At 38.5% G+C, this 26,453-nt stretch overlaps 1 long non-coding RNA gene across 1 annotated transcript in view; it reads left to right on the top strand.

The window, feature by feature from the left end:
• Positions 1 to 25,132, top strand: part of LOC135327509 (uncharacterized) — a 29,991-nt gene extending 4,859 nt beyond the window's left edge. The window contains exons 3-5 of the long non-coding RNA XR_010387721.1: positions 3,083 to 3,443; positions 5,245 to 5,353; positions 24,299 to 25,132. This is a non-coding gene — a long non-coding RNA (uncharacterized LOC135327509). The remainder of the gene's footprint in view (positions 1 to 3,082; positions 3,444 to 5,244; positions 5,354 to 24,298) is intronic.
• Positions 25,133 to 26,453: the final 1,321 nt, after the last annotated feature.

Here is a 26,453-nt window from a genome sequence, read left to right as displayed (position 1 = left end):
ATGATGTGATGGTAAGATCTCATAGTAAGTAAAACCGCCTACTTTAGAGTTTAAGGAGTGAAAGAAGATGATTTTCTAGCATTTGAGTTGATGCAAAATGGAATGGGCCAGATTTTTGATATCCCCCTGCCTCAAGTGGCTGCCTACTATTTTTTTATGCTCACTGCTAGTGGTATTATTCAGCAATTCCAGTAAAATATTTAATAGAATCCTTTGCACTTAGAAAAAGACTTAAATCTGTGCTAAAAATTATGTATCTTTTACTTCTTTGAGAATTAAATTCATGTAGGTTTAGAGTTAGACATCTTCGAATCAGACCTTAGGAGCCTCTTTAAGGCCAAACTGTGACATTTCTCTTCATGCTAAATGGTACCTTACTTCCAAGTTCTAACATATTTATTCATTCATGGAAAAAAGATCTAATTGGTATGAGCAAAGGGTAGCATTGCGAGAAAACTGGGAGACTGCAATTATATCTATCCATTATGTTTCTAATAAAGATATATTCAAAGGTAAAATCCTAATTTTTATATATGTGCCTAAATATAAGAATGGCTATATTGGATCAGACTAATGGTTCACCTGGTATCTTGTGTAGGATGTGGACCAGAAGTAATGCATATGGAAAAAATTAAGATCAGGATAAGGGAACAGTCCATTCTGCCTTTCCAGTTTTGTAGCCAGAAATAGTATCTTTGGATTTTCCTAATCGCAGCTGAAGATCTCATGAAGACACCTAGTGCTGAATCATGCAATATCTTTTCTTTACCCTTTTAACTTTTCCCTTTTTCTTTTTCCCTTGCCCCTCTTTTCTATTCTTTTCTTTCAGTGTGTTTTACAGAGAAACATAAGCAAAAAAGGGACAGTTATGACAAGTCCTTCCAATAGCAGCACTTTTACAAAAATTTCTGGCTATATATGAAAGGGAAACCTCATTTCTAAAATTCTTCACAATACTTCATTACTCAACAGAATGCTATAGAAATACATGGAGACAGTTCTAGCTGAATTGGTTTTACAGCCAAATTTGGCTTTAGCAATTAAGGACTAGAGAGTTTTAGAAAAGAATAAGAGTGAATGAAAAAGTCTCCTGGGGGAAAAAGAAATGAGGATATACTGCCAGTGATCAGCTCATAGCATTCTGCACTCATTCATGCTCCCATAGCAGTGCAGGTATTACTTACAGACACTGCCATACCTGTTAGTTACTTTTCCATAGCCCTTAAAGAGGCAGTGATGATGGGATCAGGTTCTTTACACTTGTCACTGGCCCAACTGTCTCACTCATTTCGTTCATGAGCTGCAGCAGTAAGAAGGCAGTGTAGTATAATAGATCATAAAGATGACTGCTGGAATAGCTCCAAGCCCAGAGGCTATTCAGTTCTTGGCTGCTGGAATGGTTTTGTTTTTGGGTAAAGCTGGGATACTTAGTTCTGTAGCAGATGAGAGTGAACAGTGAATTTCAGCTTAATGGCTACAGTGAAGAACAGGACTGTTCTAAAATGCATATCTAAGTATAGGGCAGAACAGCAGGTTTAAGGACTACAATGTACCTTTTCACCATGAGCTACTCAGTATTGGCTTGCCCTCTGCAGAGGGCATTCTTCATCATCATCATCATCATCATCATCATCATCATCATCATCATCATAAAGTGTCTCTACCTCTAATCTGGAATTATGCATATCCTGCGTAAAATGAGCAAGAAGCAACAATTTATGGATTATTTGGAACACAGAAGGGTTTGGTGACAGAAAATTTAGGCTGGTGCCCAAGGCACTGAAAGATGGTCTTAAATTGCCAGAGGGTGAAGGGCTTTCTACTTCCTTTTGCTTAACCCTGATCTTCTCTGCAGTGTTCAATATTATCAACTAGATGATACTGCAGTCTCAGCTGGGAGAAGTAGCAAGTTTCCTGACATGGGAACTAGATGGTTTAAAATTTCCACAGGGAGATATATCCACAAGTAATGATGGGAAGTTATATTTCTGCCATTAGGTCCTCTGCTTAAGAAGTCCCAAAAGCGTCAGTTCTCACACTGGCCCTGCCAAAATCTGTATTCATTGATTCAAGAAACTGGTGATGTTGCACAGACTCTGGCGTGAACAGTGCAGGGATGACCTGTTCTATGTATTTCTGCCAGAATGATTTACTGCTTGGGCAAGTCTGGGTCTTCTGGCTGAAGTGCATCAAGCTGAAAAATTGGTCCATACTGAGTCCAGGAAGGATACTCTCCATGAGCATGAAGAGGAAGGCTCTTCAAAGGCATAAGTCCTTTGGGGGCTACTTTGAATGATGAGGGCCTGAGCAAATAGAAGAATGAACAGCTATCAAAAATTTCCAGTTGCTATGCAAAGCATGTGCTTTTGTTTCTCTTTCTCTAAACCTTTGGCCTCTATTTCTTTGTGTTTTGGAGGTTATATCTGTATGTGTCACTTTTTAAAATAGAAAACTTGACCAAGAGAATGCAGAGAATAAGGGAGAATCACTTTTGACAAATAGTAGTCAGATCACTTAGTGAATAACTTGATAGTGCTAATATACTGCAGGAAAAGTCAGTAGAGGTACCAGAATATAATCTAGATATGATGAGGGAATGTATTTTAAACACACTGCACAATTCTATGGTGAAGAACATTTACAGAAATTTAAGCAAACAAGATATCTTTTCACCGAAGTGATATGAAAAAGCTTCACTGGTTCCATGTTTCATTTCACTATGTAGTTCCATCTTTATCTAAATGCTTTTGTATTTTTTGTATTTTGAATTTTTTATTACACTCTTACTGTGTTTTCTATTTATCATTTAATACAAATGAAGAGAGGTCAAAATGAAATTGAAACATGTAGACATGTGTACTTCATGAGTCAATGAGCCAGCTAATTGAATCTCAAATTAGAAAGGAAGGTCCTCCAGAATGAATGTTATTGCTGTCCTGAAGAACAGGAGAAAGTTTGTTAACTTTTTCTAACCTTATCTGGAGAAATACAAATAAACCAGAATAACTTAGTCTTTTTCGTAGTACTATTATTTCTGTGTGTATTTGTGATCTAAGGCACTGTTTCTTCTATAATTTTACAGTGAATTGGTGAGAGAAAACTAAAACACAGATGGTCATGCCAATATCTATTTATCAGTCCATGAAGAAAAGAAGTACATTTTAATTAGAAGAAGCTGTTAGAAGATACGCTGCGACATTTGCGAGAACAAAATACTAGTAAAGAAGGAGCGTGACCCAGGTGTGACTCCTGGGATAGATGCTGCCACCAGGGGCATGCTTGGTGAGCCAGCCTGTGCTCCCCCGGCAGTGATGGCGCTGGAAGGGGTCACAGCAGCTAGACTGGGCTCCCGCCACCAAAGGAACAGATGCAGGAATGAACTGTGATGCAAAAAGCTCCCCCTTGCTTTAACAAGGGAGGGAATAAATCTCTTTTCTGTTAGGGTATGTATATCCAGCTCATATTGATTACAGTGAAAGTCAGGTTGCTGAATACCTTTGAGGACTGGGACTATTAGCTTTGACCTTTTTTTCACTGGAATGATTGTTTCACTTTCCTTATCTTCCTCAATACTAGGGCTAGTGAAGAAAGAGGATCAGAACACCTTCTCTTTTCTGTTCTTCTGTCCTCCCTCCCCTCTCATCTCCTCGCAGCTAGGAGCACTATTTGGTCAGTTTAACACACCCTTCCCATGCCTGAGCTCAAGCAAGCAGAGGAGCAAGAGCCTCACTTCTTGCTTGTCTCAGTGAAGACTATGAAATCACATTCAGTTTAAGATACTCCTCAGGGTGAAGCAAGAGAATTTTGTGAAGTTTTTCTTTTTTTCACTCAGGACATTGTTTGACAATACTGAAAACAGCATTTCTCATTGCAATGTTAAGGAAAATATACTTGTGGCTTAAAGAGTAACTAAACCTCTGTTTGGTGGCAGGAAGATTCAAGAAAAAAAATGAGAGAGTGAAAAATGATAACACCTTACTGCTCTTGTATCTTAATAAAGGTGGTTATCTCTCAGACAAAGTGTAATATAACACAGAAATGAATAATGTCAAGATGGGACATGCCCGTTTAAAAGAGTGCAGTTATTTTTAGATCTGACACCAGCTATTCATTTTGCAGCAAGTGTCTGAACTCAAATGAGTGGAGAAAGTTATGAACAATGGGGTTCCTAAAGTTTTCCTGAAGAACTTCAGTAGGTATGCTGCTTCCACTTACTGCTGTCAGGTTACCCAAGGGGCTGTGGAACATGGGTAATAACAGGGATAAAAATCAGGTGCGAGAGAGAGAAAGGTAAGACCACAGGGTCTGTTCTCAGTAACATCAGTAGTATGATTCAACTGATACTGTTTCTTTGGTGTGTACCAAAACCAGCAGCATGGGGAGGAAAGAGGCTAGAAACAGCCAGACGTCTCAGTAATGCAGATAGAGGGAAATAAAAAAAAAGAGGCTGTGGATAGAAGAAGGTATTTTCTCGGTCTCAGTGACACATTCTGTGTGGTGCTATTCTGAGTGTAGCTGTACAGTCCTTCATGTGGGAATGCTTTCATATTTACTGACATGAGACGGTCACTGCTGAAATTTCCATTTCTAATTGCCAGTTGAGCTCTGTAATCTCGCTCTGAATGACAGCCGCTTGCTCTAAACTCTTAAAGAGCTCCTATTAACAAACCTCACTTTTTAGCTCAAAAATTGAGTTACAGCACCAGCTCTTAGGAACTGCAGGCTACTTCAGTATTTTGTTCCTCATGTTAGAGTAGAAAAAAAAAGAAATTGCCAGTAAAACCTCTTGCTGGGTGAGCATTCAGAGCTGGAACTGCATCTAATTGAGTTAGTCTTTGAAAATCTTTAAGGAAACTAAAATTACAGCCAAGGGTAGCATTTATTCCTTACCACATATGTATTAATAACTCACTATTTTTCACTCAAAAGAAAGACAAAATAACATGGCAAAACTATTTCCTGTCCAACAAGGAATTTAATGGTCAGTCTGACTGAGAATTGAGTGTCATTCCGTTCTGTGGTAGAAATGGTTTACAAAAGAAAGAAATCAAAGTTTAAATCACTTTTAGATCCTTTCCCAAAATCTCCAAAATCAAAATTTAATCTATACCCTATATGTCAAAGAGGAAATATTTTGATTTGCTTACAAGTTTTCACAAATGACAGAATTGTGCTGTTCAGAAGCTTTAAAGAAATATTATCAAGTATAAATGTTAATTTTCTGTTGAATTGTTTTTCTGTCAGAGTACCTTCTCACAGACATCTGTGACAGATCAGGAAAAGGAGGAATGGACTCTCTTCATCTCATTGTGAACCTGATTCAGCAAAGCATTTTAGCACATAGCTGGATCTGGTAAGATTTTAACTGCATGTCTGAAGCTAAGCAGATACTTAGGATCTTGTTGAATGTAAGACAGCATGATCTGATTTCCAAGTAGAGATACCATGCTATTTTTCTCTTAGTCCGTAACAAACTTGCATTTTGCACAGAGGACAGAATATGACATCAAATGCTCCCCCTTCATGCTAGAAGGATGTACGCTGGGCAGAAATGCTTCCCAGTTTAGAGACTATTTTTATGTGCTTCACCATTTTATATTGCATGTACACTATGTTCCTGTAAAATCTATTACACTTGTCTACAGGAACATCTTCCTTAGATCAAGGAGGCATCCCGCCCTAGGGAGACTAAACTGTTCAGACGTGCAGAAAAGGAAAATTCATCAAGAGCTTAGGTGACTGGGAATCTATGAGAGGGTAATCTTTATGTCCCATTGATTCTGGGTTTTCCTGGTATAATTTAGGACATGCTGAAAAGATGTAAGGAGAATATCATTTGCATAAAGCTCGGATCTAAACTTGCAAGGAGACCAATACAGGACAATTTATGTATATTTTACATCACACTTCAATTACTGAGATACTCTCCTATTTGTTCTGGGGCTATATTTTCCCAACACAATGCATTCAGGGAGGGAATAAAGGCAGTCAGAAATATAACCCCTCAAATTAGTTTAATCCCATAATGTCTACTGGCAGAAGAAGCCAGTCTTCCAAACTCCCAGGTCAAAGAGAGTTAAAGAAGATAGATGTGTAAAGAACAGAAGATTTTAAGGAAAAGGGTTGTCTTTCATTGAGGTTCCTGCTCACCGAGAGACTGAGAAACCAGGTCCAGATCTACTGGAATGATGCACAGCATTAAAGCAGCAATAAACTACTGTTAGCATGACACACAGTAGTACATCCATCAGTAATTCCCAGATATGCAGCAGTCCCTTTGGGGCAGCTGGGCTTTTTGTTGTGTGGAGTTCCCAGATGGTAGCCAGAGTACACAGGTAGCTTGCATACACTAGCCATAGAGCTCTGGCCTTACGTATGTGATGGGTCAGTGCATTAGCCTGATCTCAGTGGTCTGATCTGCCTAACCTTATCAGTGTTGTGTCTATTCAGGCACAATAACCTCCCTCAAAATCTTGTCTGGAGAGCCAGCAAAAAGCTAATAAGCAGCATTAGTTGAAAGTGAGTAATTTTTACTGCAAACAGACACATTAACTCTTTGCGTAAAATCCAAAGGGAATGTGAAAGTATCCAACAACACCAAAAAGATCTTTAAGACTAAGGAAAACAAGTGCCAGACATTTACTGCTTGCTTCTTCAGATTCACTGCTATAAATCTGCATTGCCATTATCAATGCTGCCTCCAGTTTCTACAAATCAGAGAATGGCTTATCAGAAAACAGCACATGCTGTGTGATAGGTATATCTTTTAATTACTAGTTGGTGCACGTTATTTTCAGTTCATAGTATTTATAAGTGTACTGTGGTAGCAATAGTTTCACAGCTAAATTTTATGCTTACTTGGGGAAAACTCAAGTATTTTGTTAGTAAGCTTTTTTCTGAGGAAGGCTTTCATAATGAGGCCCTACCTTGCTAACTATGACCATGGCGTCTAAGACACTCCTAGTCAATGAGAGGATTTGGCCTTTGCAATTCCTCTGTGAGGTAGGGAAGTACAATGTCAGGAATTAAAGAGATCTACTCCAGTAACCAATTTTTTGTTTAAATAGCTGAAGCCCAAACATCTGGTATAGAGATGACATTGAATGTTCAGTGATTCAAAATTATTTCTTTGACAAAGTAAATAAACACATTATCCATTTTTTTTGCACGTTTAGATATCTTGATACCCTGGAGAAGCAGCCTTGAAATTGAGCCCAGTCACAAATTAACTGCCATTCCCTGCTAGACCATAAACCGCTGTGGTAGGTTTGGGATATCCAAGAGCAGGGCCAGACGCGGGAGAAGAAAAGACTTACTTGGGAGCATTGTTTGCCTTTGATGAGCTGTTTTTGGGGACAGTATTGCAAAAAATGAGATGTAGTTAGACTTGTTTGGACACACAAAATATTTTTTCTCTTTTTACCCTGAGGAACCTAAAAGATGAGGATTCTCAGCCTCAGCCAGAGCTGAGTTAACAAGGAGTGTACTCACTCCCATGAGTTCCTGGAGGCATTTCATCTTCCTCTCAAGCAGTTTCCATTTCACTTTATTCATGTCATTGAACTATTTAGTGTCGAGGAGTTCAGCCAGAGATTCTGAAGCTGAGAGGAGATTTCTTGGACTCTTGCTGCAGTTTACAGCTGTTTTTAGGCCTATGGTAGGATCACTGCCAGTGGTGCTCCAAGTGTCACAGCCCCAGTGGCTTTGACACCCAGCTGTAAAGAGATTTGCACATTACTTCTCACAACAGCCCTACGTTACTGCAGCTTTTTCAGAGCACCATGAATCTAATGACCTAGAAATCAACTGATCCTAGTGTAAAATTTCTAAACAAGCCAATTTCTGAACTGTTAAGTTACTTAGTGGGTCTCATATTTAATTTCTGTCCTATGTTAGATTAATGCCTTATGTCTAAACAGCTCCAAGTATTTTAAAGCAAAAGTTTTATCAAAACGAGCCTTATCAGACCAGTTCTGCTCATCAGAGTCTCAAAAATACATTGTGGTTTACCCTCCAGAGTCTGAAGATCTGTAAAATTTAGGGCATCATCATACCACTAAAGCCTGATCTTGTGATATTAACTGATTATGTTACATCATCTCTACTGTGCTTTGCTTAGATAACTATGCTGACATTTTCAGTTTTGTCCATAACTTCCATAATCAGCAATCACTGAAATCAGAATGGACTGCATATGCTGTACTTGCTATGTACTCTAAAAGATTCAGACAACTATTTTACCATGTTGTAATTTGATTCTAGTATACGTTTGTCACTGTACAAGGTAGCAACCTCTATTTTAAAAAAGGAAAAGCATGGCTCCCTGTTAGCTACCCTATTTTGCCCCTTGCTATTACAGCACATTAATATGCAGTATTTTTCAAAAGGTCTCTGACACCAAAGAGGTGAGAAAAAAAATGTGTGGGTTTGAGTAGGTTTGAACTGGTCGATAATACACTTGTGAAATTCTGTGTAATATGATGTCCTTCAGAGTCGGGGGAAGGTCTATCTACTAACAAAAGGAACCATTTATATTTTCTAGTCTTGTGTTTCTTAAACAAAAACTACGATTCTGCAGACTTCAAGACATCTAGGCTTTTGGTTGCTAATCTTTCTGAGGCAAATTAAATCTAACAAATTTGGTGAATTTCTTGCCATGGTTTTTCCCTGATCCTTTTCCTTAACAACACATCTAAATATGAAAGAACTCGGTAAAGTAAAGGCCTAATTTTGTATGGCCCAAACATGTGCGGATGACACTCCCAGCTCAAAGGTCACTTAAACACCAACACAGAATATGATAGCTGATGCTGTCAAAGTGGACAACTATATTTAGCTATAGGGCTGAATAAAGGAATGACAATACCTCGGGATTTTACTAAACCATCTCTTTCATTTCCCATCACACCCTCAGGCCATGACCTCCTACAGTTCCATTATCAGTCTCCCACCTTAGGAAGTGCTGAAATACTTATTTTTTGTGTTATGCTTAGCGACATTCAGTCTTTACACCACACCAAGTAGTCTTTGTCTCTTTCTGCCACCAGTCTCTAGGGGCCAGGCAAATGCTTTCTGACTCTTTGCCTGACTCAAACTCCAGATGAAGTTTGCAGCCATCAAGGAGTAGGCAAAGTCTTGCCCTGCTCCTACTTATATGGCTATCCTGGTCCCTGATTCTGTCAGATTCAGTTTAATAGCCTGACACCTGGCTGAAATTTTCATTTACTTCAGCAGCTTGGGAACTGATTGCCTGTGTTGTGTGACAAAGACCAACAGCTTGTCCTGTTATCTTTTATGCAACCATGTCATATATTCATTTTTAGCAACTTAATTCTAAACTTCAGTGCATTTGAAAATTGTCAACCCCTTGTACTTCCCTCTAAGGAAAAAAGTAATGGCCAAGGAACACTGAAAACAGGTGCCATAAATGTGTATTCAAGCAAGCCAACAAATTTAGTTATCCGATATATAGAAGGATTTTCATCAGCACAAATGTTCTTGAAAACAAAATGTAATTGCTTTACGAGTATATTCATGAGAGGCTGTTATTTCGATACATCTTAGCACTTGTCAGCCTCCATATGTGTATTTTGTTTATTTTTAATTCATTTTTAATCACTTGGGTAGCTAACTGCAGGAGCTTCTAGTTGATGCTGAATGCCTGTCTTTTGTGTTGAGATCCCACTGTTCACAGATGCATAGTGAAACCTCTTTGAAGCCCAGTGTAAGAAACACAACAGTACCCTCATTAACTCCTACCTAGTTTTCTTGTCTAGCCTATTCCTCTCCTTAGACATTGTTTATATCAGCTTATGTTGCTGCTCCTGGCCTAGCTACTAACTCTGCTGCTCCAGTCTCCTCCCTGGTTCAAGACAGCTGAGAAGCCCAGGAGACCATGCCTACTGCTACCACAAAGATTTCCCCACCGGTGGCCCTTAGAAATGTGGATTTTTGCCAACTACCTGCATACACCTACCAGCACCTTGCCCCTCAACATGTAACAACAGCTCTGCTTCCCTGCACAGATGCACTTTACTTTGGATAGGGTCAGTATGCCTAACCAGTGCTTTTGGGGAAAACCCTTGCAGAAACTTAAACAGTAGGTAGAAAGCATAAGACAAGCACTCATGGTGGAGCACTGAAGCTCAGCCTTTCTGAAATGTATTTGTTAACAGTCAGGACAAGTATAATGAATATACCTGAAGGTAAGACTGAAGAGTCACAAATACCTTTGGAAAAAATATTTAAAGATAGAGTGCAAGTAGGAAAGCAGTGATACAGAAAAGGTCCCTTGCTTCACTGCAGCCTAAAACTCATGGAAACTTCATCCACCCTAGCACTGCTGGTGAAGTGGTAAGGAGCCATCTCACAGGCTGCAAAGCTTCAGCCTTGAAGACTACCAACCCTGGATGCACTAAATGCCTCTCAATCCACCTGCTGGTCAGCAAGTCATGCTGAGACAGCATTGACAGTGCTGACACCCACATAAAGTCTATCAGAAACTCACCACACCTGACCACCATAAGTCAGCTAGTCATTTTAATCTTGATGAATCCATATATTCTGATGATTGAATATTTTGTCATAATGTTGCTGACCAGCACTAAGGTTTAAATAAACCAGTGTTAAATCAGATGTGGAAATGCATAAGGCTTTAAAGTTGGCTTGTACAGGATAGACTTGCCTCAGAAAATTATAGCTCAAGCTATACCAATATAGCAAGAATTAAATGGCAATAGCTGACACTACAGAGCTAAGTTGTCAAGTTGAGATCAAATGCCTCAAGTCTATGGCTTCCCTTATGGCTTAGCATACATTAAGCTTGACCACACAGGCAGGCAATATTTGGAAATTAAATTCTGCCTCCCTTTCATTTTTTGTCTTAATAGCACATTGCAGAGAAGTCTCTTAAAAGTAGATGAGATGAAGGGTTTATAGCACATATTTTAAGGTAACCAAAAAAAAAAAAAATTGTGAAAAAAACCAATGGTTGCAGAACCTGGATTTAACTAAGGCAATTTTGTGCTACCTGCAAGCAGCTTCTTTCACAGCTAGGCCAGACCTGGACTTGGATGCTGAACTGATATTTACACTTAGAACTACTGCTTGTGAACAACTAAGTGGTACGAGCTTCTTCTTCTTCTTTTTTTTCTCTCTCCCTGATTCATTTTCAGAAGTCAGGATTTAAATATCGGTTATCTGTATGTCCATATGGGTGCTGACTTTGAGTATTGGCCTGATATTCCTGGAAAGTCAGAGCTTGGACACTAGGCTTAAGTTCTGGGAGAACTAGAATTTTTTGTTATGTAGGGATGCAAGTTCTTTTAGTGCTCTCTCTGAATTTCAAGAGTAGGTTAAAAGAGTAGGATTGGTTCATATGTTCCCATTTAGGACTATGAGACCGAGATACAAGACCTGCCATGCTGGAGGAGACCAAAGGTCTGGCTGGCTCAGCATCCCATCTCTGGTGGCAGCCAGTAGCAGCTGCTTGGGGAAAGAGTGGAAGACACTAGGCATGCGTAGAGTAATCCTTTCTCTGCTTATATATTCCCAGCTTTTGGCAGTCAGTGATTTAGGGACTTTTTGAGCCAGAAGTTATATGCAGACCACAAAATTTAACAGACATGAATGGGCCTGTTTTCCACGCGCTTGTGTAATCCCTTTTTAATCTTTGGGCTTCCAAAGTCTCCTGATACGCTGAGTTCTATCATTAATGTGTTATAAAAATTGCTTATTTTTTGCTTCATTTAAACCTTTTGCCTGATAAGTTTACTGGCTTCTCATGAGTATCTGTACTGGAAGGAAGGGCAAATATTCATTCTCCGTCCACTGGTTGTTCCCTCTTCACCTACTGCACACAGTTCATGGTTTGTTAGACTGCTGTCATATCTGTCTTCTCACTTCTTTTCTGAACTGGAAATCTCAGTCTCTTACATGTTTGTGGATGTTGTTCCATGTATGATCTAGTTGTCTTTCTTGATTTTCTCTTTGTCTTTCTTGATTTGGTTAATTCTACTCTTTTCTCTTTGAGCAGGAGGGATGAGAACTATGTGCTGCATTGGGGATGCAGGCTCACCATGGATTTGTCTGTCAGAATTGTATTTGTTTCTGTTTTGTTACTTTTGAATAATTCCCAATATTGTCTTTTTGCCATTTTGACTGTCACTGACCCAATGGTTTCAAAAACCTGTCCTTGATTGAATAGGAATTTATTTTTCCCTTTTTTCTGTGCATAGACAAGGCATTAAATACTATTTAGTCCGACTTCAGAAGCATGTAGACTGCTTATCTCTAGTGACAGAAATAAGAATTTTAGTGTGCAATTTTGGTATCAATAAATCCGTCTTAAATAGATCTATACTTTTTTAAAGGTGAAAATTCCTGAAAGGATGTGAAATATAAAATATGTTTATGGAAGAACTGAGTTAATAAGTTGCAGATTTAAATGTTATAAGGATTTTATTTAGAAAGTGCTAGAATGTGTACCGCAAACAGCACAGAGCATTCGGCACAAAGCTTTTTCAAAATCTGTGTTCTGAAATAAACATTTCATTGGCTCCTATAAAGACTTTCTCACTGCCGTGAAGCAGCTTTTAAAACCTTTTACTATTACTCAATGTAATATAATAAAATGTATCTATTTGCTAAATGTGTTTTTTCAATGCGCTTTGCAGTTGAGTCACAGCAGATAGGGAGTCCAGCTGGGAGGAGTTTATGGAGCCTGAGAAGAGTTAGTTGTGTGTCATTGTCAAAGGCATTTGCTAGATAGTTTCACAGTTCTCAGAAAATCTGTAATAATTCACCTTCAGTAAGATGAGGTGCAAAAGCTACTAGGATTCCTTTTGCGGAAAGAAAGAGGTAATGAGAGGTAGACCAGATAAGGTGATGTCGCTAAACAGACTGCCCGCAGAAGGACCACAATTAGTAAGTCCCTGTCGGCTTGCTGATGCCTGTCACGCCAGTAGCGTGGCGGCACAGTGTGGGAATGAGGGCCGGGAAGGGCTTGGAAAAGCACCGTCTGGGCCGCTGAGGCCACAGCAGCTCCAAAGAGAGGCAGGTTTAAAAATATGGTTTGTGGTTTGCTACTAATGCGCTGGTTTAGCCCAGAATAAGTACACTGAGGAGATTCAGCATGCCTCCCCGCAGCTGTGAGTTCATCCCATTGGGCTCGCTGTGCAACTGAGCCACACGTGAAGGGACCTGTATTTCATCTTTTGTGCTTCAAATTACAGAGGCTTTAACAGAGAATTCGCAGATAGACGGTCTCCAAATTTTCTAACACTGTGTGTGAAAGAGGTTTTTGTAAAATGATTGGTGGCAATTCAGAGTGCTTTGATGTACTAATGTGTTTATTTTCAAGGCTCCATGTTTTCCTTCCTCATGATTCCACTAGGCAACTTAATGGAAAATATTTGTTCCTGCTGAGAAAATATCTCCACGTTCCGGAATCAAGTTGTTGCACTGAGGAGTCAGGAGTTAAAACATAGCCTTCTGGGAAATATAAAAGATTACCAATAAAAAAGAAAGAAAGAAAGAAAGAGACTTACTTTGCTGTGAAGGCAAAAGACAAAAGACTAACCCTTTTATAGTAATACACTTTTAGGTATCTTTTGTAACTTGAGTCTTAATACTGCTCTTTAAATCAATGACATGTAGGCTAATCAATTAGGCCTACAAACTAATCTATTGATCTTTCAGGGTGGGGAATCCTTGCCCAAAAGGTATGCAAGGGTTAAAGGGCCTGCACGACTGCAGGGTTCAGCCTGCTGGAAGGGTGAGGAGAGCCCAGGTGAGCTGGGAAAGGTGTGAGGGGGGTAGAGGTCTTGTGTGGGCTCCTTTGGGGAGGAAGAGCAATGGTCTTACAACAAGCAGATGTTGCTGCTTTTTGGCAAATGTGACCTTTTGGAAGCGCTAAGGTTGTGTGATCTGCTCGTGTGGTAAGAGTGGAGTAAATTGTGCTCCTTTGCCTGGTTGTTGTGCTCGCATGAGGGAAAATGGACTAGAAAGAGAGGGAGAGTGGGCTGCAGGGGCACTATCTTCCTTAGATAACCTGATATCTCAGGTTGTTTTATTAGGCTCCTAATGAAATAATGTAGAAAATGCTCTGCAACAGACTTAATGCCCTAGGCTGTTATTAGGAACTGAAGTGCAGTAGGCTAAAGATGCTACAGCCAGGCAAGGATACCCAAGAAATAGTGTTCTTATCACAAAAGGTCTGTGAGCTTATGTATGTAAGTGTTTGTAGTGTTAGGCCTTTTCCTTGTAACTGCAAATATCAGAGATGATTTGATGAAGCCAGGTGACTTTAGAAATAAAGGTGTTTCAGAGCTGTCACCTTTATTTCAATGAATATATGGCACTGATTTTCTTTCTTTTTTTTTTTTATCACTTACTGATACTGCAATATCAACGATAATAGCTCTCCCCATAGGATTTGACCTCATGTACTGTGTAGCTCTGTGGTCGTGCCTATGCCTGTTCTCCACTGGGATAGTGTTTTCTACATGTCCCTTTTCCCCATCAGTAAGAAGTGAGGGAGACCGGAGTCAAGGTGTGCTTTCTCTCTTCCTGCTCAGTGGTACTGCTTGTTTTTCCAAATGGTGTTAAATGAGAGTTATTGTGCCTTTGGGGTCACTATGGTGGGAAGGGAATGGCCAAAAGAAGGTTGGTTAGGATGGTGAACCTCATCTCCAGCGTAAAATTTTGTTTGGTATCGTGAAGGCTTTGAATCTTATTGTTTATCACTGACACAGAAGTAGACAATAGAAACATTCTTCCTTTATCAACACAGACAGTGTTAAGATGTCCTCATTGGTCTTTCTTTTTTCTTTTTTTCTTTTTTTCTTTTTCTTTTTTCTTTTCTTTTTTTCTTTTTTTGAGCTGGGCTATTGAGATAACAATGTGTTTAAAGTATCTTCTACTGAAACATAGCATCCTCTGTGGATTTTCATTATTGTAATCAGTTTAAACCATGATGATACCAGGTGCCAGATGAAAAATCACTGACAGGGTTGACTTTTGTTTGTTTGTTTGTTTCTCTGTTTTTCTGCTGTTTGCTTCTTAAATGAAAGCAATGAAAGGAGTACAGAGTCTGTTTTACAATTGGTAAACCTGATTTAAAAACACAGTGTGTAATGCCTTGCTTCCCAAGAGGCAGAAAGGATCCACACCATACAATTAAGATGCGTTATTACTTTGCTGTTCCCTCCTACCTCCTCTCTATTGTGTGTTTTTTTTTCTTCTTCTTTTTCTTGCTCCCTTTCTCATTATGTCTTACTGCAGCAGAGGGCAGAGCCTGCTTCGGCCTAATGGAGAAGGAAGAATATTTTCCCCCTATCTTTAATTATGTTACTTCTTCAGTATACATTTAAATTATTTGTTCTTGTTAATTTTAGCAGGAAAATCATTTATTATCATTGGTACTTCACAAGCGCATTTGTTTTTTGCAGTCTAACTTTGAATTAAAATAGGTAGTCACTTTTAAACCTGACTGCAATAGCTGCATACTGAGATATCGTGTTTTCTTTGTTTGCCTCTTCCTTTACAGGGAAGAGGGGATATGATTCAGGGTTATTAGTGCGACTTATTTCTTCACTCTTGTGGGCAATATGAAGGCTTCTGTAGAATAATTGACAGATCCAGAAAAAGTTCACATGTGGCTGGTTTTGCAAGCCATTGCAGCATGTCAGTACCCATGTCTAATACCCTCGTTCTTAAGAGACCCCTGAAATAGGGTACTGCTATTGATCCTTAACCTCTGTTAACATATTGGGGAAATAGTATAATGTTGGCAAGATGCTAACCGTCACAAATGGTGTGCCCTAGGGGAAAAAAAAGTCTTGAGGAACCTGGGGCATGAGTAATATTAAAAAAGGTGTAGCTCATCATTACTCTTTTTCAATACCGATAGATTATGAGTAGTTGTCATAGTATTGCGTTTAAGGGGATAGCAGAGACTTAAGGTATGCATTCAATAAGAACAGTATGGAGTTCATCAGCTAGCAACAAGCATAGCAAGACATTTAACTAGGGATATGCTGTTGAACTGTGATGGGCAGGAGAACTTACCTATTTAGTGTTAGGCTCTTTCCTCTGGTGGAAGAGGGTGAAATAGATATGTTTAGAGGAAAAAAAAGAATGGTTATAAATTAGATAGTATTTTCTTATCATTTTTTTCAGGTTATTTTGTAAACTCGGTTTGGTTACCTTATAGGAAAAGCTGGTGTGTATATGTAGATGGTGGTATAGCTGGTGTGTGTGTGTTTTCTCCAGGATTTTGCATAAACAAGAACAGAAATATGTTGGCCTTTTGTGGAATTTTCTTGCATGTTCTGTATGGAAGAGTAACTGTTTGCTTTTCTGCAGCTTCACTAGAACATTCTGATTTCTTTTTTCCTTTTTTCTTTTCTTTTCTTTTCTTTTTCTTTTTCTTTTTTCTTTTTTTCTTTTTTTTTTGCCAGAAGTACTAAGAATCTTCAGCAGTTAAATTAATTTCAACCTTCACCTAGCCAAAAGGGAATGTACAATAAGTGAATTCATTCAATCTGAAAGTCAAGACCTCTGCAAGCCACATGCTTAGACAGACTATGTGCTCATCCAAAGTGCACACAAGTAATTAAACTCAACCCTGATTTTCTTAAATGTAATTGAATTTCATGGTGTGTGGAGTACTGTGGAGTTACCTACCAGGGGTTTCAATAAGCTTTGGCAGCATTAGAGGCAGCAAGTTATATCATCACAGTAGGATTTTTAAAAAGTCACTAATTCCCTAAATGCTAAAACATATAACAAGCTGTTTTGGTTTCTTTTGAACAGTCAATTCACATCTCTATACAAATCCCCTTGATGCAGCTATGCTTTTTTCGCTATCTTCTGTTTGCTAAAGGGGAAGAAGTGATAATTTCGCTTCTGTGGAGTGGCATGCTACTTACAGCTGGTGAGGGTTCTCTACAGATTTAAGTGTCCTTTCTCCTGTCCTGGTGAGTCTCTGTATTTGCAGTCATTCTTCAAGAGCCACTTAAGAGCTGACCATTTAGTGGCTTAGATCATATGGATGAACTCTTCTTTTAGGTGGAAAAAATATGCAGAGGAGTGGTTCATCCTCTGCTTTGACAAGACACTTTCATAGCTGTAGGGCTTACGAACATTGTGACACAAAACACACATGCCCCGTGGTAGGTTTGTCACAATGTATTTGAGAAGTAGCATTCTCCATGGCTCTTCTGATTTCCCCACCACCCAGCCTGCTAAATTATGGAAGTCAGAATTGAGAAGTAAAAAGTCTCATCTTCCTTTCAGATGTGTCTGGAAAAAGTACTTTTCTGTCCCAGATATAAGAAAGGAGGATCACTAGCTATTTAAAAACTACAAAAGGAAGCAAACTGTAAGCAACTGCTAATGTAGATTTGAGTAGATGCAATTTGCACATCATAGCGCATAAAAGGCCAATAGTAACAGAACGTGAAATATGGCAGTGTTGCTAATGAGCCCAACTTCATCCCCAGTTCATTAATATCTATTATATAGTAATTATGCAGTTATTTATGCCTGAGTATGATAATATTAACAGATCGGATTATGAACTTCCTTGTTTTCTCGGTTGGAAATAAATTCTGAATGTGGAAAGCCATGGAAAAAACCAAGAATCTAAATGACTAAATATGTTGTATCAATATTAGCAATACCTAAAATTGTAGAAGATGTTCCTTCTAACTGTGACCAGTCAGAGCAGTACTTTGTTCAGCTAACTCTGACTCCTCTAATGGTGGGTTATCTAAAATGAGAGCATGACTGTAAGAGGAAGAGCATGAAGTAGTGCCAGCTATAAGAAGGCAATGTGTTAGAGGGCTTGTTTTGAAAGTTGTTGCTGTGACGTAACAAGATTTTTCCATGTGGAGGAGGTTGGGCAAATGTTTTTTCAGTCCAAAATCAGTTCCCTCATGTTTGTCATCAACTAGGAGTGAAGAAAGTGTTAATAAGGACGATAAAATGAAATAAGTTCCAAACAGCTGAGGAAAGTCCCCTACACTGATATGTTTGAAAGACTGCTTGACCTTAGCTAGGTGCTATAGAGCGATCTTGCCTTCGCAGTGCTGTTGTGCAGCAGGAAGATGTTTGGTATAGTTCATATGGTAGCTGCTTTACAGCTTGCACAGTGATGGTTTTCTGTAGGCTATGGAAAGGTATGAAGACAACTGGTGACAAGAAGGAATATTTATATTTATATGTATTAAAAAAGAATAGCTTCCAAGGGAAACTATTTCACTTCTAGGCTAAAGAAGAGAACTTTGGTTAGTAAAGCAATTAAATATTAATTCACTTTTCTTAAGCTGCTTCCTATCAGTAGGAAAAGTTCCCTTGTTTTACTGAAGGATACTTCCTTATAATTAGACTCAGATTTGTCACTAAAGTAGCAGTCAATATGAGAACTTAAGGCAGTAATTCTGAACCCAGATAACCTTTATGCACCACAGGCACCTGTAGAGCAGAGCCAGGCTGAAGTGGCTAGAGGGAAGACAAGGAAATTCAAAATATTCTTTCTAATACAAAAATACAGGGACTGTAGGTTACAGTAGTTATTGTAGCCTCTCGGTGACCTTCTCATTGATTGCTTTCATATGATAATATTGGAAACTTACTATCCTGCAGCCAGCGTGGGTTGTCTAAGTGCAGCGGTGATGCAAATCTGCTTCTGGTTTATCGGCAGGATCATATCTACAGAAGGCTCAGACTACTTTCCTTTTCTTCTGCTTAACCTAGAGAACATTTTTCTCCCACCTCTCATTAGTTTACTCAGTTTCTGTTTCGGAGTTGTCCAAGATTTTGTTTATGAAACATTTTTTATCTCTTCCATCAGAATGCAAATATAGATGTACACTACTGGGAAATTCCCTCATGCAGTTGTGATCAGGACAGAGTTCTTTTTTGCATCTCCCTCAGAATAATCATTAGTTTAAAGAAAATATCTTTGCCTCTAGAATAAACACACTAACCTCAGCCTTATAGATAAAGGGAATATCTTTCATACAGAAAAGTTAAAATTTGATTCTTGAAAGCAGTAATGGTTAGTAATCATAAAACAGTACATGTGATTAGAAAGAGACCAGACAGTGGTTTTTTTTTTTTTTTTTTTTTTTTTTTTTTTTTTTAATGCTTTAGATGTTTGGAATAAAATAACTGGGTTTAGCGGCAACGTTATTTTCCTTAAATTTTAATAATTACAAATGAAATGAGTACATAGTCATCAAAATGGGATTGGTGTTTCTGCACCTTAATGGCTCTGAATATGCCTTGTAATTAAAAAGCCATTATGAGTTACACTGGACAGTAATGTCTATGCTTATAAATGAGCACCACACATTCTATCAAACCTAATGGGAAATCCTTGCAGATAAAACCTTGTGTAGTAATTCAGATACTTACAGGCTCAAGTCTTCCATAAGTTACATGTTTAAATTATGTGCCCCATTGGGGGCATGGAGGTTAACTGTAGTCACTTCTGTTGATATCAAAATATTAGAACGTGAAAAGGGGAAAATGTTTCATACAAACTTTTATGTATTTTTAAAGAAGATTTTAACACAAATGATATTAATCGGAGGCCAGAAAAGTGTGCGATGTGGGGCAGGGGTTTGCTGGAGGGGAACAGTTGTTGCAACTTCTTGATACATTGAAGAAGTCATCTGATGTTGCCGGTTATATACTTACTGTCTTTTAAAGATGAAAGAACTTTTAGGGAACTGAGTTTACTGCTCAGACATCAGACTGTCAATCAACAACACCTGGAGTATATCCTTACTATAATGAAGTGTAACTCCTTCACTGAAGTGTGTTTCTGTGCAGCAGTAAGTGTCATGCAGTGAACAAAGCAATGGTTACACCAAAAGCTTTAGAATGAAATGACATTTTTCTCTGAAATGGTAGCATTTTATGTAATATCCAGGCAATGCTTAAGGCTGTAAAGCAAATTTGTCCATTAAAATAAAATGGCAAGCCTAAAGCTGACAGCTCTCTTCAGAAAAGAGAGTACTTTTATACAGTACCTAATAGAAAAGTCCAGTGAAATATTACAGGAATGAAAGATAACATGTTTTTATCAAAATGATTCGAAGTTATTACCAAAAACAATGGAGAGTAACATGCCTGATGAATTCTGTGAAGTCCTTAAAAAAGAAAACACATACTCTGACCATCTTATTCTGATTAATTGTTCCATATAAGACACTGTGATTCTATATTGCTTATTAAAATATTTCAAGGTGTAGTACTAGTAGTAATGAAATGATCTTTACAACGTCTGTGCAAACTAAATATTGCTTTGACTAGCTACAGCTTGGAGAAACTCAAGCATAAACTGGGTAAGGCTAACCCATTGATACTTCTTAGTATTCAAAACCTCATTTTGGTCCCACTCCCAAGACAGCGAGTATATCCTGCTGGGATCTGAAACTGAGATTCAGAATTATCAGGCGTGCTTCTGAGAAAGTTGGCAGTAAAACTATCAGCACCATTAAAACAACTTAAGACCCTTGACTTTGAAGAACTTTTTCAAAAGTAATTTGGATGCTTGTGAAGCAGTCTGCGTGAAAGTTTATTTGGCTTATGTTCTTAATTAATGGGTACCCACGTTCCTGCATGCTTCCCCAGCCAACTGTAAAAATTGCCTCACATGAGTGTAACTCTGTAGAGAGAGAAACTCTTCCACTCCTGTGAAGCAGCAAGGCAGCATGCAGTGGCTTCTGCTCCAGAAGCACCTACTTCTCTCTGGTGTGGCTTCTGAAGGCTTGATACTTCATCAGTGACCTCAGCGGGACTTTTGCTGTTGATTTCAGTAAACCCTAATGCTCAAATCTTCCCTAGCTCTATTTAGGAAAAGAAGCATGGGTTTATATGTGCCTCAGTAACATAGTTTTCTCCAGCTTGCTGCTTTGTTCCCTTCTCCAGCCTTAAACGCTCAAACAGGTCAAGTTAAATCAACTGGGTAAATAATTACTAAAACACTTATCTTGCAACATTTAAAACTGTTCTCTCTTTCTGAAGTGAACTTGGTATAAGCTTTGGGAATCTGTTGTTAGTCTGCTGTTGCTATTTGGTCTCCATTGGCTGAAGAGACTGCCTTTCTGCAAAGAGTTTTTTGAAACCTGTTAATCTCTGGATGCCACTATTGTGATCACGGGAAGGTTGGGAAGAAAATGTCAGAGGCTTTATGCTATGTGGCATCTTGCAGAAAAAGGGTGGAGGCTTTTTGTCTTGTTATCATCAAAAGGACTTTTTGTGCATTTGAAAAAATAAAAATACCTGACCTATTTAGGTACTCTGATTTACAATGCTTCTGGCCACGTAAGAGGCAACCAGCAGCTGATACTGCCCATGGATATAAAGACTTTGCAGAGAGGCAGGAAGATCTGAGCTGATGCTTTCATGTAGCATCTGATAAGTTACAAACACGATCTGTTATACAACAAATATTCATAAGAAATCTCAAAGTAACTTAATGCTTCAGGAATAATGGAAAATCTTTCTTTTGTTGATTTAGCAGGTTCTCCTAGATTTTTGGGAGTCTTTGTGTCTTGACAAACTAGTAAATGACAAAAATATCTAATGTAATTGCATACATGCATGCTATCTGCAGCAGCCCCTAACTGATTGTAATTGGGACTGCATTGGGGACTATTGGGAAAATAGGAGTCTTTACAGTATAAGGCAAAGACAAATTCCTGTACCTCAGAGCTGTAGAAAAATTATGTCTTGTGTGATTCAGGAACAAATGGTATCAGGTTCCTCACCCTGACTGGCAGTAGAGCTAGACTGCCTACCCTGTTCACTCTGCAAGTCCATCGAGGGTAGGAAACGGCAGTGTTGCAGGTAGAGCTTCCAGGAGATGACACAGGTGATCCAGGAAGATGTTCGCTGGGACTCCCTGGTACAAAATCTGAATGGCTTCTTGGTATCATGTTCAGGAATATACATGTGTGTATTATAATATGTGTGCTGTGACGTTCCCTCCACGCTAAACCTTCTCCTGAAGCAGGGAGAAGCACTGTGCTGCTTGCCTACACCCTGGGCTCGTAAATCAGATGATCTTTTCTCAGTATTTACATCTTCCAAGCCATGAGCAGGAGCTGGTGAAAACATGTGCCATTAAGAGTGAAGAAAAACTCTTTTTCACAAAGTAGGTATTTACGGCATGCAGTTTGTTCTTGTACTGTATACATTTATATCTCTGTAATAGATTTTTGTTTTGTTTTGTTTTTCTCTTCAACTCCACCTTTAGAGCTTGTTCCCACTGCTGCTGGATGTGCTCTGGCTGGTAACATTGCCATTTGTTGCTATGGAAATAGATGCCAGAGGTTGCAGGGGTAGTGAGTGTGTGCTGGGTAAATCACTTAATGGAACATGACATTGTCAGACATCCATTATCCTTCATTTATAGCAGTTTAATTTTCTCTTACTTTTCTGGGCTGCCACCACTTACTGATTAATAGTCTTGGTACAATGGGCACTTTTTATTTATTATTGCTTTATTGCGACCCTTTACCCCTGTGTTATCCAAATGCTGGTTACCCAGGTTTAAAAAAAGTGGATGTTATAAGGGGCAGGCTCCTATCCTCTGTGACTCCATGCGCTTTGCAGCAGCTTATTTTTCTTAGAAACCAGTAGGAAGATGGTGAGCATCATCCAGAAGACTGGGCAACTAATGCCTGCTGTTTATGACATAAACTAAGTTAGGCTGTGGCAGTGATTGTATTAATAGAGAAATTTAATTCAAATTTTCAATTGCCCTTCAATTCCATGTATAATGCAATAAAGGAAGGCTAAAGGTTAGTGATGATAGTGTATGGCACCAGGAAAAAAGGCATTGGCTGTTAAGTTCAGTGGACAAATTTGTAGGTGATATTTGAAGATGCAGCCTGTTTACTATAAAGTGGAAAAAAATCTGATCTTGAGGAACAATAAACATGAGCAATTTTAATAACTTTTGCACCTCTTGCTGATCAGAGAGGAGCCATCTTTTTCTAGAAGAAGCTGGAAACCCATCTTTAGATGCGTGAAAGATCTGAGAAGAGGTCTTAATTAACCAGGAGCTTTTCTTTTTGCTCCTTTCCCAGTTCACATTTCCATCTTCAAGGCCATGTTCTCTGTGGAGGGAAATGTTGGAGTGACACTAAAATAAGTTCTTCTGGTGTACTTCACAGCTAAAGATCTGACTGCTATTAATCTTTTGACTTCAAAGCAAGAAACAAGTACGGTTGCTGTCAACTAGCAAATACAAAGGCATGACATCAGCTGTAGTGCAGCATTTCCTGGACTTAGAAGAAAAATCATAGAAAAATACTTGCACCATACGTTGGAAAGTATTTGTATGTTATTGGTGTCTGCTTGTTGGTACTAAGCAGAAATTGATGCAATGTAACTTTCCTGCAGTAGTCTGACCACCATATTGTCTGGAATAAGGCTATATGTGTGTGTATACCCCCGCCCCGCCCCCCGGCACACGCACCATTTTTAATTTACGTGATAAATCATGGTCAGTATTTTTTCATGGTATTTATCATCTTTATGTCAAAATCCTAATATCATGAGTAATTATGGAGCTCATTAATCAGAATAACCATAGAAATACTGGCTGAGACCCAAGGTCCATCTAGTTCATAATCCTGTTTTATATCTTGAGATTCAAAGGCTTTGAGGGTGCATTGGGAATTAATATATGTGTTTGGCCATATTCTAATTTCCTAATAGCAAAATGCCTATGCCTTCAAAGATACTTATTAGCCATTTTTAAATGCTTCTGTTCCTCAAATATAGCTATTATTTATATCCAAGTAGAACTAAACAATTTTTTTTCTGAATAACGTACATTCAGCAGTGGAAGCTTGATGAATTAAACCTACTTCAGCAAATAGGTCTGACAAAACAAATGGATGGAAAAAATTTTTAGAAAGATGACACATTTCAGTTCTTGAAATAAAAGACTTCATATTTTCATATAAAATCAGTTTTTTTGAGACAAGGTTTACATAAACTTGATAAAGTAATCCTAAAAATGAAGTGAATGAAATATTCTCTAATTTTTGGCTTAATAAAGATCCCAGAATAAACTATTATTGCAGTTCTAGTCTGAATATATGTTGGGACTAACTAAGTTCTTGATATTTCTAATACAGGAAGTAGTCAAATATCTTCTTCCTCCCTATACTGTTTTTTTTTGTTTGTTTTTAGAAGACTTTTATTCATATAGTATTTGAATTTACAACCTTTTGTTTTACTTGGATGTGTGTTTGTTCTTCTGTTACAGAGAAAGGAAAACATAGACCCTTGATTTACGCTTTCAGTGTGAGTGGATGCTCCTATAATCAGAAACATTGGTTGCCAATCAGGACATTTTTTAAAATTCTGTTCAAGACTACAATAAAGAAAAAATCAAATAGGTTACAATATATGTGTAAAGCAAAAGAAACAGATGAGTTCTGGAAGGATGCTACAGTGAAAAATGAGGTGAGATTAGTCTGTGTGATCAGCAGTGGTCAGGTGGATGGGTTGCTTATTTTGGTTTGTGACTTTGGCAGAGGGCCCTGGAGGTATGGGGTTTTTTTGTTTTCCTGTAGACTAAACACAAAGGTGAGTTTTAATAGTAAAACTGTAAGGATTCCCTGAAGTGCCTTCATATTCAAGCATGTGTTCAAAAACTTAAAATGGAGGATAGAGTTTGATTATAGCTTTTTGCTAGTGAAGGTGACAAGACCAAAGGTTACCCAGAGTTTCTGCCAGGCTTCCTGCTTTATTCTAGAGCACAAGGGAAAGTAGATGTCAGCAAAGCTATGGCTGGTACACACAGTTGTGCAATGAGAAAGACTGGCAAAAAGATGAAAGAGTTGGAGAGTGAACCTTGGAAGAGATTCATCCACCGCGGCAGCTGTCTGTTGTCTTCTTCTAGTGTTGAGCAGTGCTGTCCTCCACTCCTCAGAAACCTCAATCTGCTGAAAGTTGTGGCTTTGGTTAAACAAAGGTGCTTCCAAAAGAAGATTCATGGAACTGTCTTGGGAGAAATATCTTCTACATTGAGAACACGTATTATTGTAAATCTGTAAGATGCAGTCACAATGAAGGTTGTTGGATCCCTCTCAATAAAAACAGAAGTAAAATTAAAATAAGCAAGTAGATGTTTTTTAGAGTATCCAGGGACTCCAAAATAAAAGATTATCTGTCTTTGTCTGTCCAGCATGGGTGGAAAAACATGATTTTATATTATACAGGACAGAAGTAGGTTGCAAAATCAGTATCCAGCTCTGTTCTGCCTCAAAGCTTGGAAGTTTTGTTTTTCCAATGTTTTGGTCCAGTTGCATTTCCAGTCTTATTCTACCCCATATGTTCAATTCTCCCAAGTGAAGGCGTAAATCCAAACAACAAAAACAGCCAAGTATCTGACACATACTGAAGAATGAGGTTTTAGTATTGTTTCTTCTGTCTAGATATTTGTGGTTATATAAGTTTTGGGGGATGGCTTCCTTTAAGAAAAGGTCTTTGTTTTTAGGTAAAGGGTCTTTGTTTTTAGGTAAAGCAGTGCTTTCCACACTAGACAATTCTGTTGTATATTTTGTCAGCTGTAGCCGGCTTTCTGAAGACTTGGCAAATGGAGAAATGAGAAATCTAAAAGAATGGAAGAGGCTTGCATTTGATTTCTTTTTTTGCCAGCACGTCTCAGACTTCAATACTTCATGCATCATCTTTAAGCAATGTGATTATAATGGGTTCCTGTTTGCATACTAAACTTGTCTTAGTTAAGCATTTGGAGCCCATCTTGCTGTGTGTCTATGCATATTTTCTTTGAGCTCACTATTAGGGATAATCTTGGGTTTCCCACTGAATGCCTTTTTTCCTAAGAAAAGATTTTGATTGCCATAGAAGAGATTTTTTGTTGACAATGTGGAAGGCTGAACACCAAGAACTCTTTGGGTTTTTTTTTGTCTTTTTTCCTTCCTCCCCCCTCCAAAAAACCCATATCCTGTTGCCTGAGAATCATAAAACACTAGAATAGTAGTATAATTCAGTTGCTGTATTTTGGAGTTAGAGTTTGGGCCCTTAATTCTTCTTCTCTAATTATGTGTAAAGCTCAAGGGTTCTACTACATCTCTATCAGTACCATAAACTCAGTAAGATTAGAGACCTCATCATAGGAAATGTGCTTTGCTCAGGGATCCTCACCTGTACAGGTAAACAGGGGAACACAGGACACAACCTACAATTTCTGTGAAGTAGAGCACTGTGGTACTGTTTCATACCAAAATATTTGACTTTGGCTGGAAAACTTGAGAGAGCGTAGCGCCCGGCCCAGCACCCCTTTAAAATTATCACCTTGTTTCCAGCCTTACTGACAGTAGGATATTCTTTGTTTATCCGTTTTGCAAGTAGTCTCTCTTTTGAGATCTCTCTCAATAATAAAACATGAATCA

This window comes from Dromaius novaehollandiae, chromosome 2, assembly GCF_036370855.1.
Source record: "Dromaius novaehollandiae isolate bDroNov1 chromosome 2, bDroNov1.hap1, whole genome shotgun sequence".
In the NCBI taxonomy this organism is placed as follows: domain Eukaryota; kingdom Metazoa; phylum Chordata; class Aves; order Casuariiformes; family Dromaiidae; genus Dromaius; species Dromaius novaehollandiae.
The sequence above is the reverse complement of the archived record's forward strand: the minus strand, read 5'-3'. Positions and strand labels throughout refer to the sequence as shown.